Source organism: Mobula birostris, chromosome 13 (assembly GCF_030028105.1).
Source record: "Mobula birostris isolate sMobBir1 chromosome 13, sMobBir1.hap1, whole genome shotgun sequence".
In the NCBI taxonomy this organism is placed as follows: Eukaryota; Metazoa; Chordata; class Chondrichthyes; order Myliobatiformes; family Myliobatidae; genus Mobula; species Mobula birostris.
Genome location: NC_092382.1, coordinates 58,988,123 through 59,000,325, shown reverse-complemented (window position 1 = coordinate 59,000,325; position 12,203 = coordinate 58,988,123).

The window sequence follows — 12,203 nt, the reverse complement described above, 5'->3', positions numbered from 1 at the left end:
TTACTCAAAGCTCTCACGTGGCTTCTCACCTGATGTTGTCTCTGTCTCTGATACAGGGAGTCGATCAATCACAGTCTATCAGCTTCCTCTGACACACCGGACATTAGTAAGACTGTGGGCTCTGACAAATTAAACTTTAATGCACAACGAGTGTTGAAGAGCATCCACGTGATGTACCAAAAAGCGATCAAAAATTGATCACTTCTGGAAGTAAACTTCTTTATATTGAGCCTCAGCAGACGGGCAAGATCTTAAATCAATATTTATCCTGCTTTTTTTTCATTGTAGAGAATGATGCAAAACTTAAAATAGTCAATGCAAATGGTTTTGTGATAGTCTACATCATAGCAGAGGAGGTGCTAAATATCTCAAAATGTATTGAGAAATCTCCAGGCCAACAGCACTGTTGGAATGGAGGGAAATGGGAGAGAACTGGCTGAGATGTATGCATCACTAAAATAGGTGATGTGGAAAACAGTGAACATGGTATCGGGACTTGCAGAGAGATCTTGATCATCTCTTGATGTGATCAAATGAATGGCAGATGGAGTATAATTCAGATTAGTATGTTATTTCATTTCGTCAATAATTGAGAATAGGACTTCCAGGAGGCTGAGGAGGTGATAGATAGGACATAGAGTCACAGGAAAGTATAGCACAGAAACAGGCTGTTCGCCCCATTGAGTCCATGCTGAACCACTTAAAGTGCCCACTGCCATCAACCTGTACTGGGACCATAGCCATCCATACAGATACCATCTGTGTACTAATTCGAACTTCTCTTAAACTTTGAATCGGGTTCATATGCACCACTTATGCTGGCAGCTTATTCCACACGCATGCAACCCTCTGAGTGAAGAAAGTTTCCCTCGTGTTCCCCTGGACATTTTCACCACTCACCATTAACCTAAGACCTCAATTGTAATCTCACCCAGCCTCAGTGAAAGAAGCCTGCCGGTATTTATGCTATCTATACCTCTCATAATGCTGTATACCTGTATCAGGTCTCCTCTCAATCTTCTACGTCCCAAGGAATAAAGTCCTAACCTAGTCAATCTTTCTTTCTAATTTAGATCCTCCAGATCCAGCAACAGCCCTGCAGATTGTCTCCGTACTCTTTCAACCTTGCTTACATCTCTCCTACAGGTCAGGTGATCAAAGTTGCACACAATACTATAAGCCAGGCTTACACAACTTCAACATAACAATACTTTGATTTATGAAGGCCCATCTGCCGTTGTATTCCCAGATTATTTTGCTCTACCACAATCACCAGTGCTCTATTGTTCACTGTGTGAAACCTACCCTTGTGAGGACTTCAGGGTTACATACCTTCTGCCTGATAGTATCTGTGAAAAGATGGCATGGTCTTGATGTTTGATGATAGACGTTGCCTTCTTGAGTAGCACCTCATGTAGAAACTAGTGACAGTGGGGAGGGGTGTGTCTGTAATGTACTGATCTGAGTCATCCACTCTCCCCAGCTCCTTACATTCCTGAACATTCATACTGCCTTGTACAACTTTATTTTTGGACCATCCTCTCTCAACTAGAGCGATTGTTGTGCATGAAAATACCGGCACGTCAGCAGTTTTGGAGATGCTCAGACTGCCCCATGTGGCACCAACAATTATTTCACTGTCATACTCTTTGATCACTTTCTTCCCCATTCTGATGTTTGGTCTGAACCTTTTGACCATGTTTGCAGGCACTTTTGCATTGAGTTGCTGACTCAAAATTTGCTGTTTAAATATTTGCATTAACAAGCAGATGTACAGGTCTACCTAATAAAGTGACAAATGAATATGTGACAAAACAGGACACTACGAGCATATTGTTTGAACAACATTACAAATGTGAAGAATACAATGTACTGTATATTTTTTGTGAATAAATTTTGCATGTCAAGTTTTAGAAAAAAATCTAAACATAGAAAATTCGAGATGAACATATTACAGAGAGATTGAAGTGTTATTGCGAATAAAATAATATCAAGTGAACATGAAGCTGCAGCAAACAATCAGGAAGGTAAAGGACATTTTGTCATCATTGTGAGGGGTTAGAGTTTAGAGGACTACTATTACACAAAGGAGGGTGTGTGACATCACCTGGAATATTATGTCCAGCCTTGGTACCATTATTTAAACAAAAGTAGAGACCAGCATTGAAGGTTGATGAGAAGAGATCCACTCAGCTGAATCCTGGGATGAGGAGGTTGTCCATCCCTGAGGAGCTAAAAGCTTTAGACCTGTGCAGTTTGGAATTTAGAGTAATGAGGGGTGATCTTACTGAAATTTGGAAGGTCCAGAGGGAGATAATAGTGTAGATGTTGAGAAGTTCCCAGGGGTGGGTATGACTCAAATAAGGTGGATGTGGTAACAAGTTGTGTGGTCATTTATAAGTGATGTACATTGGTATTTCTTCTCACTGTGTTAAATCCAGAATCTTAAACACTGGGGTTATGGAATGAAATGGATCAATCTGTGAAGGAATGGAGATTTGAGAGCTTTGTGGAGCTGGTTCAGGAGAGGAGGTGAGGCCAGGGACAAATCACCCAGATCGATTTGAGAAGTGGGTCAGGGTTGAGGAGCTCAGTGACCCAGTCAAGCTCCTGATCTGTTGTGTGTTCCCGTGTGGAGGTGCGGGTGTTTCATGATGTACTTCAAGAGCAGAGGGACGCAATGGACAGTGTTGTAGAATTTAAATCACAATAATAGTGACAGGGATGGGACAGCAGTGATAACTCAGTGGAGAGTAAGACCCGAGGAAGTCTTCACCCTCCAGGTCTCAGCTCCACCTCTCACCTCAGCCTGGTTTCCATCTGTTGTTCAGTGTTCCCCTGTGGCTCCTCACCAGATGTTGCCTCTGTCACTGACAAGAGTCCATCACTCTCGGTCTGATACCTTCCTGTAATAGACCCGTCATTAGTAAAATCTGACCAGTGGAACTCTGCCCACCTTAGATGCTCAGGTCCATCTCTCACCCTGAGGGAGTTCACTCAGTCTGGCCTCTTGCTAATGAAATACCCTCCCTCTACCTCAGGACCTCCTTTAATTACCATGATGGACAATGTAGAGGGTGCTTTACTCTGTCTGGCCACGGGAATGTGAGATGGGAGAGTGTGGAGGGAGCTTCACTATATATCTAATTGTGGGAGTGTGCGATGGTATTGTGTAGAGGCAGATTCACTGTGTCTGACAGCAATATTGTGTGATGGGACCTGTAGAAACAGCTTCACTGTGTCTGACCCCAGGATTGTGTGATGGGATATTGTGCAGGGAGCTGTTCTCCTTGTCTAATCCCTAGGAGTGTGTGATTGGACATTGCAGAGGGAGCTTCACTGCGTGTCTGTTTCCGGGCGTGTGTGATGGGACCATGTAGAGGTAGGAGTTCCCAAACTGGGTCCAGGTACCCTCAGTTAATGGGAGAGGTCCATGGCAGAGAAAAGCTGGGAACGCAAACACGAGGAAATCTGCAGATGCTGTAATTTCAAGCAACACACAGAAAAGTTGCTGGTGAACGCAGCAGGCGGGACAGCATCTCTAGGAAGAGATACAGTCGACGTTTCGGGCCAAGACGCCTGATATAGGGAGCTTCACTGTCTGAGTGCGGGAGTGTGAACAGAGGGGACTTTACTGTCACTGATGTGGAACCCAGCAGAGGGAGGGAAGACCCGGACACCCATTCACCCACAGAGGGACGGGGACAGGGGATCAACATCAATTGCCCTGTCTCCCAGTCACCTCTCCCCTCTGCTGAGCTCCGAGATCTCTCCGTCATTGATCGGGGAGCCCCGCCCACCGCGCGATCATCGCGCTCCGCCCTCCGCCCTCACCGTTAGTTCCTGACCGCGCGAACTCCAATCGCTCTCTAGCATTGGCCCATGGCTCCGCCCACAGCGCGAGTTTTAAACTCGCTCCAGCACTGGTCAATACCCCCGCCCTTAGCGCGAACTCCAATCTCCCTCCACCATTGGTCAATAACCCCGCCTACGGCGCGAATTCCAATCGCACTCTACCATTGGTCAATAACCCCGCCTACGGCACGAGCTCCAATCTCTCTCCACCATTGGTCAGTGGCTCCGTACAAGGCGCGAGCTCCAATCGCTCTCCCCCATTGGTCGAGAATTCCTGTCGGTTGCGCGAGCTCCGCTCTGCGCTTTTCATCCATCTGGAAAACTCCGCTCAGTCTGACCGAGTCCGAGCAGCTTCTGAGGTGAGGGAGTGTCCGGTGTTTAGTGAGGGTCTCGGGGGAGGGAGAGAGTCTGAGGTGAGGGAGTGTCCTGTGTTTAGTGAGGGTCTCGGGGGAGGGAGAGAGTCTGAGGTGAGGGAGTGTCCGGTGTTTAGTGAGGGTCTCGGGGGAGGGAGAGAGTCTGAGGTGAGGGAGTGTCCGGTGTTTAGTGAGGGGCTCGCGGTGAGAGAGAGAGTCTGAGGGGAGGGAGTGTCCGGTGTTTAGTGAGGGTCTCGGGGGAGAAAGAGTCTGAGGTGAGGGAGTGTCTGGTGTTTAGTGAGGGTCTCGGGGGAGAAAGAGTCTGAGGTGAGGGAGTGTCTGGTGTTTAGTGAGGGTCTCGGGGGAGGGAGAGAGTCTGAGCAGAGGGAGTGTCCGGTGTGTAGTGAGGGTCTCGGGGGGAGGGAGAGAGTCTGAGGTGAGGGAGTATCCAGTGTTTAGTGAGGGTCTCGGGGGAGGGAAAGAGTCTGAGGTGAGGGAGTGTCCGGTGTGTAGTGAGCGTCTCGGGGGAGGGAGAGAGTCTGAGGTGAGGGAGTGTCTGGTGTTTAGTGAGGGTCTCGGGGGAGGGAGAGAGTCTGAGGTGAGGGAGTGTCTGGTGTTTAGTGAGGGTCTCGGGGGAGGGAGAGAGTCTGAGGTGAGGGAGTGTCCGGTGTTTAGTGAGGGTCTCGGGGGAGGGAGAGAGTCTGAGGTGAGGGAGTGTCCGGTGTGTAGTGAGGGTCTCGGGGCAGGGAGAGAGTCTGAGGTGAGGGAGTGTCCGGTGTTTAGTGAGGGTCTCGGGGGAGGGAGAGAGTCTGAGGTGAGGGAGTGTCCGGTGTGTAGTGAGGGTCTCGGGGGAGGGAGAGAGTCTGAGGGGAGGGAGTGTCCGGTGTTTAGTGAGGGTCTCGGAGGATGGAGAGAGTCTGAGGGGAGGGAGTGTCCGGTGTTTAGTGAGGGTCTCGGGGGAGGGAGAGAGTCTGAGGTGAGGGAGTGTCTGGTGTTTAGTCAGGGTCTCTGGGGAGGGAGAGAGTCTGAGGTGAGGGAGTGTCCGGTGTGTAGTGAGGGTCTCGGGGGAGGGAGAGTGTCTGAGGTGAGGGAGTATCCGGTGTTTAGTGAGGGTCTCGGGGGAGGGAGAGAGTCTGAGGTGAGGGAGTGTCCAGTGTTTAGTGAGGGTCTCGGGGGAGGGAGAGAGTCTGAGGTGAGGGAGTGTCTGGTGTTTAGTGAGGGTCTCGGGGGAGGGAGAGAGTCTGAGGTGAGGGAGTGTCCGGTGTTTAGTGAGGGTCTAGGGGGTGGGAGAGAGTCTGAGGTGACGGAGTGTCCGGTGTTTAGTGAGGGTCTCGGGGGAGGGAGAGAGTCTGAGGTGAGGGAGTGTCCGGTGTTTAGTGAGGGTCTCGGGGGAGGGAGAGGGTCTGAGGTGAGGGAGTGTCCGGTGTGTAGTGAGGGTCTCGGGGGGAGGGAGAATGTCTGAGGTGAGGGAGTGTCCGGTGTTTAGTGAGGGTCTCGGAGGATGGAGAGAGTCTGAGGTGAGGGAGTGTCCGGTGTTTAGTGAGGGTCTCGGGGGAGGGAGAGAGTCTGAGGTGAGGGAGTGTCTGGTGTTTAGTCAGGGTCTCTGGGGAGGGAGAGAGTCTGAGGTGAGGGAGTGTCCGGTGTGTAGTGAGGGTCTCGGGGGAGGGAGAGAGTCTGAGGTGAGGGAGTGTCTGGTGTTTAGTGAGGGTCTCGGGGGAGGGAGAGAGTCTGAGGTGAGGGAGTGTCCGGTGTTTAGTGAGGGTCTCGGGGGAGGGAGAGAGTCTGAGGTGAGGGAGTGTCCGGTGTGTAGTGAGGGTCTCGGGGGAGGGAGAGAGTCTGAGGTGAGGGAGTGTCCGGTGTTTAGTGAGGGTCTAGGGGGTGGGAGAGAGTCTGAGGTGAGGGAGTGTCCGGTGTTTAGTGAGGGTCTCGGGGGAGGGAGAGAGTCTGAGGTGAGGGAGTGTCCGGTGTTTAGTGAGGGTCTCGGGGGAGGGAGAGGGTCTGAGGTGAGGGAGTGTCCGGTGTGTAGTGAGGGTCTCGGGGGGAGGGAGAATGTCTGAGGTGAGGGAGTGTCCGGTGTTTAGTGAGGGTCTCGGAGGATGGAGAGAGTCTGAGGTGAGGGAGTGTCCGGTGTTTAGTGAGGGTCTCGGGGGCGGGAGAGAGTCTGAGGTGAGGGAGTGTCTGGTGTTTAGTCAGGGTCTCTGGGGAGGGAGAGAGTCTGAGGTGAGGGAGTGTCCGGTGTGTAGTGAGGGTCTCGGGGGAGGGAGAGTGTCTGAGGTGAGGGAGTGTCCGGTGTTTAGTGAGGGTCTCGGGGGAGGGAGAGAGTCTGAGGTGAGGGAGTGTCCGGTGTTTAGTGAGGGTCTCGGGGGAGGGAGAGAGTCTGAGGTGAGGGAGTGTCTGGTGTTTAGTGAGGGTCTCGGGGGAGGGAGAGAGTCTGAGGTGAGGGAGTGTCCGGTGTTTAGTGAGGGTCTCGGGGGAGGGAGAGAGTCTGAGGTGAGGGAGTGTCCAGTGTTTAGTGAGGGTCACGGGGGAGGGAGAGAGTCTGAGATGAGGGAGTGTATATCCTGTTCCTGTGGTGTGTCAGCCTCCGTATTGGTGAGAACAATGTAGATTCGGGTTCCGCATTGTAGAACACCATCGGTTCGCAGACACCCTCTGAAATCCATGCCTTTGGCATCAGCGACTGAATGTGTAAACAATTTTTCCCAGTATTCCTATCCAAATGGATCTACCGCCGATCAACAAGTAAGGATACCCAGTGAATCCCAGTTTGATTGGCAAATTGAGCTTAAAACTGCCTTGCAACAGAAGGCAAAGTTTCATTGTGAAGACTTGCTCTGCGACTTGCCTTTTAAAATATCCTACTTTGGTGGCAAAAACAGGAAAACAGATTATCTGAATGGTGGCCGATTAGGAAAAGGGGAGGTGCAACGAGACCTGGGTGTCATTATACACCAGTCATTGAAAGTGGGCATGCAGGTACAGCAGGCGGTGAAAAAGGCGAATGGTATGCTGGCATTTATAGCGAGAGGATTTGAGTACAGGAGCAGGGAGGTACTACTGGAGTTGTACAAGGCCTTGGTGAGACCGCACCTGGAGTATTGTGTGCAGTTTTGGTCCCCTAATCTGAGGAAAGACATTCTTGCCATAGAGGGAGTACAAAGAAGGTTCACCAGATTGATTCCTGGGATGGCAGGACTTTCATATGATGAAAGACTGGATCGACGAGGCTTATACTCGTTGGAATTTAGAAGATTGAGGGGGGATCTTATTGAAACGTATAAAATTCTAAAAGGATTGGATAGGCTCGATGCAGGAAGATTGTTCCCGATGTTGGGGAAGTCCAGAACGAGGGGTCACAGTTTGAGGATAAAGGAAAAGACTTTTAGGACCGAGATGAGGAAAAACTTCTTCACACAGAGAGTGGTGAATCTGTGGAATTCTCTGCCACAGGAAACAGTTGAGGCCAGTTCATTGGCTATATTTAAGAGGAAGTTAGATATGGCCCTTGTGGCTAAAGGGATCAGGGGGTATGGAGGGAAGGCTGGTACAGGGTTCTGAGTTGGATAATCAGCCATGATCATACTGAATGGCGGTGCAGGCTTGAAGGGCCGAATGGCCTACTCCTGCAACTATTTTCTATGACTACGGGGTCCTCTGGGAACATGGGGATTCCTGACTGCCTCTGACCACCCCATTAGTAATGCCACCTTTGTAAACAACTTACTCACCGCTCTACAGCTACCTTGAGTTTTGTCTATTATTAAATGTGCGGCCTACACCCGCATATCCGACCGGGTCACTACAGGCAATGTTTTAGCGGATAAGACAGCCAAAAGTGCGGTCGAACCCTTGGTAGTTGTAGTTCCCTCGGTTTCCTTCAAGCAACCTTCCGTGACTTAAGCAGAATGGATTTGCTAGACATGCGGGAGGTACGTACTTTTCAGGGGGATGCCTCTGAGGAGGAACGCAAACTGCGTCCCAGATGGGGTGCCAGAAAGACCCCGATATAGGTTTTTGGATCACCCCAGTGGGACAGGTTTGTGTTCCTGCACAGTTTTTACCAATATTGTACACATCCCGAAAAGGAGCGAATGGTTGGTAACCTGTACCCTGTACACCGGGTACGTCTCCCTTGACAGGTGAACCTTTTTCACGTCTACAAGTTGATTTTATTGAATTGCCTAGAGTGCATTGCTATAGATACTGCATAGTTATTATAGACTTGTTTAATAGATGGATTGAAGCTGTTCCAACTACCAGTAATGCTGCTATGACTGTTGTGAAGGTATTATTACAGGAAATAATTCCCAAGTACAGCCTGCCAGAGATGCTGAGCTCTGACAATGGCCCACACTTAGTGGCGAAAGTAAACAAAGGGGTCTGTAACAAACTTGCTATCAAGCAACAATTCCACTGTGTACACCACCCACAGGCTGCTGGCATAGTGGAGAGAACCAAAGGCAAGGAAATTGGCCGAACTAACAGCAGAGACTGGACTCACTTGGTTGAAGGTCCCACCGTCACCCCTATTCCACATGAGGATTACCCCACAGGGAAAACAGGGTTGTCACCAGCTGAAATCATTTATGGACGGTCCATGAGGACACCCTAGGGACCAAGACCTTGTCTACCATTGCTCCCAGAAAGTCTACCAGCAAAATTGGATATGCATACCCTAGGGGAAGAGATGGGGAAATATATATGCCAACTAACCAAAATTCTCCAAGCATTACATTCACAGGTACAACAGGCTTACAAGGAAGAGAACTACCCGACAGAGAGAAGTGACTATCCCACCAATAGAACCTGGGAATTTTGCCCTGATCAAGATCTGGGATTGAGGGAATCTCGGACCTCGGTGGAGAGGACCATATCAGGTGTTACTGACCACTCCCACGGCTGTGAAACGGAAGGGGCAATCTCGGTGGATACATCGAACAGACAACAAACGTGTTACTGAAGGAACTGAGTAGAAGGACTCTCTCGACTGAAGGAAAATGTATTGGTTGATAGTGGTGTTCGTGTTTATGTCTTTGAGAGGGCTCACCCCAGCATCCGGGGGCCCCCATGTTAACACCTTTCTGTCACACAGGTGGAACTAGGGGCCTGCTGGGTTTGTGGTGAAATTCCCCAGCATGGTAAAACTATGGTTCCAATGTCAGTAATGTTACATGCTTAAGGAGATCTGTGTTTTTTGTGAGAATGCGGTAATGGTCTTTTGGAGGTCACCTGATGTGATTTTCCTGCCGATGTGAGGTCAGGTGATGACATGTGCCCCGTGACGAAATAAGGGTTGACTCAGGTGACGCAGTGGGTTTTTGAGTTTGTGGATTTCCAGGTAGAACGTGTTGTGCCTCCGTTTCTGTTACGTGTTTGTTTTTGTGATGCAGTTTCATTTTTAAAACAGAAGGTGTGTTCTCTTACAAGATATTGTATTTGAGCTGGGAATTTGTGGCTGGAAGTGCCAATTCACTCAATTCTGACAGTTTTGAAGGGAGAGTGAAGAATTCATCTAAGTGAAGGATCGAGAGAAGTCGGCATCGGTTGGCAGTTTAATAAAGGATCGACCTTATTGAGTCTTCGTTGGAGAGAACCTGCATTGAGATAACTCTTGCAATAGCGCAATGAGTTCATGCACAAACGCTCTCTCTCTCTAAAAGGAATTTAAGGTCAGTCGATTTAAACTGTTTAATTTCGGCATCGGGAATCCTGTGGACAGAACCGGCAGTAAAGGTGCGTCGGTGAAGAAATCGTTCTCCAGAGAAGTCTCTCCCAATTGAATGTGTAAAACTGTTGGACTTTTGAAGTTATCGCTTTAAGAACTGTACCTGACTGTATCGCTTTAAGAACTGTTTTCAGCATTTAACACTTTAAGAACCAGAGTCGAGTGGCGAGCTGGTGAACAACTGCGTACCTGTTAACCTCCAGTTAAAGTTTTCCTTTGTTTTTACCTCCTTATCGTTTATACGTGTTTAATAAATGTTTGGTTGTTTTTATAAAACCTGTCTCGGTAAATATTCATTGTTGCCGGTTACGCAACAGTAATCCTGAACCAGAGTGAGGAACTCTCAGCCTGAGCTTTCTCAAATAACACCCAGGGAAGTGAGGTGAGGAACTGTGGTCAAGTCAGAGATGACTGTGGCTGTCAGTGTTCTGAGGGATGGTATCTCTCAAACAGAACTTCCTGTACTGGGAAACATGCATCCTGGCCATACTTGCAGGTGCCCAGCAGCGGAGAAGCTGAGACTGAGCGATTTTGGATGATCACTTTTCTCTCCTATGGAGTAGCCAGGAATTCACGAGAGATAATCAATTTGGCTACAGCACTTGAGGAGCTGGCCACAATACTGCAGGGGCCCTGACAGAAACACAGGCCCAAGTAACAGAAATATCCACTGAAATGATTGCAATCCGGCAAACAATCCCACAGAATCGTATGGCTTCAGATTTTATCCTGGCTGAGAAAGGGGAAACCTGTGCTATTATTGACACAGAATGCTGCACCTATATCCCTGATGAGTCTACTAACATTACATCCCTCTCCAAGCACACTGCCAAGGAGACTGACAGCATCAAGAAAGTAGGGCAGGATTTACATGGGTTCACCAAAGGGTCGAAATGGTGGTCTTCGAAGGCCTGTTCAGTAATATGTGGGGCATTATATTGCATTATGGCCGAATAGTTGTACATATGATTGTTATCATTACCGTTGTTGCTTTCTCTGTAAAAAATTACTGCTTTGTAGATCAAGTAATAATCAAAAGGAGGGAATGATAAAGTATGTAAAAGGGTTAATACTTCGTTAAACAATAGCAGCCTGCTTTTCTGAAAGAAACTGCTGATGATCAACAGATGTGCTAAGCCATGCTGAGCCATATTTCTTCTTGAGGGTCGCCAGCTAGGGTTTCAGGATGCTTATCTCCCTGTGCACTCATGCATAGAGATAGGACAGCTTCAGTCTGTTCCGTGTGTGTAAGCCATTATGACTATTTTGTAATTTGTCTTTAGGGGCTGTCATGTAGTAAATAACTTTGGCTCCAGCCTGTCTTGTGTGGGGGGTATCTGGACGGATATATCTGTGGTGTAAGGGGAATTGTTAGTCAGTTAGTGGATTGGGCGGGAACAGTCATAGACTGAGTAAGCCCCGGGTGCTTGGAATAAAGAGTTTGTACTTAAACGGTCTCTGAGTGACTTTATCTGGATTCGACTTCCACAGAATAGGAGTGGTTTTAAAGGGCTGGGCTGCTGGAAGCACATTACCAGACCTGGAGTGATTGCAGCTGGGTCTGACAGAGGCATAACTGGCTCTTCTGGGCACATTCAGTCTCACTCCAACTAATTCCTACCTTCCTTTGTACAGGTACGTAATGTCTAAAGGACTAGTGTTTGAGCAAATCAGACTCACCAAACTTTCTCCTGACTGAATCACTGGAATCTCCGAGTCAGATGAGTTCTCTCCAGTTGATGCTCTCAATCCTCGGGCTGGTTCACTTGTTGCTGTTCCCTCGTCTTCAGTCGTGGTTTGCTTCCATTTGGGGTTTTTCTTCCAATAAATCTCTCACCGCAGGTCTAACTTTAACATGTAATGAAGCCCATTAACAATAAAAAGGAGAACCAAACATATCTGCTTCATGTTTCTAAGAACAAAACTCACTGAAATTTAAACGTTGAAGGCAAATATAATCATCTCAGTGAACAATCTTTTATTGTCCCTCACACATCACAAAACGATATGTGATAAGAAGGAGCCATCAGTCAGTCATGGTAACACATAAGACACAGGAACAGAATTAGGTGATTAGATCCATCTGGTCTGCCCCATCACTCAACCATAGCTGAGTTTTATTCCAACACCATATTCCTGCCTTCCTCCTGTAAACCTGAAGCTACTTAGCAATCATGAACATATTAATTTCTGTCATAAATATACCCAAATGGCAGCTTCAACCAATCTCTGCGGCAACAAGTTCCACAGATCAGACATATTTTCCCCAA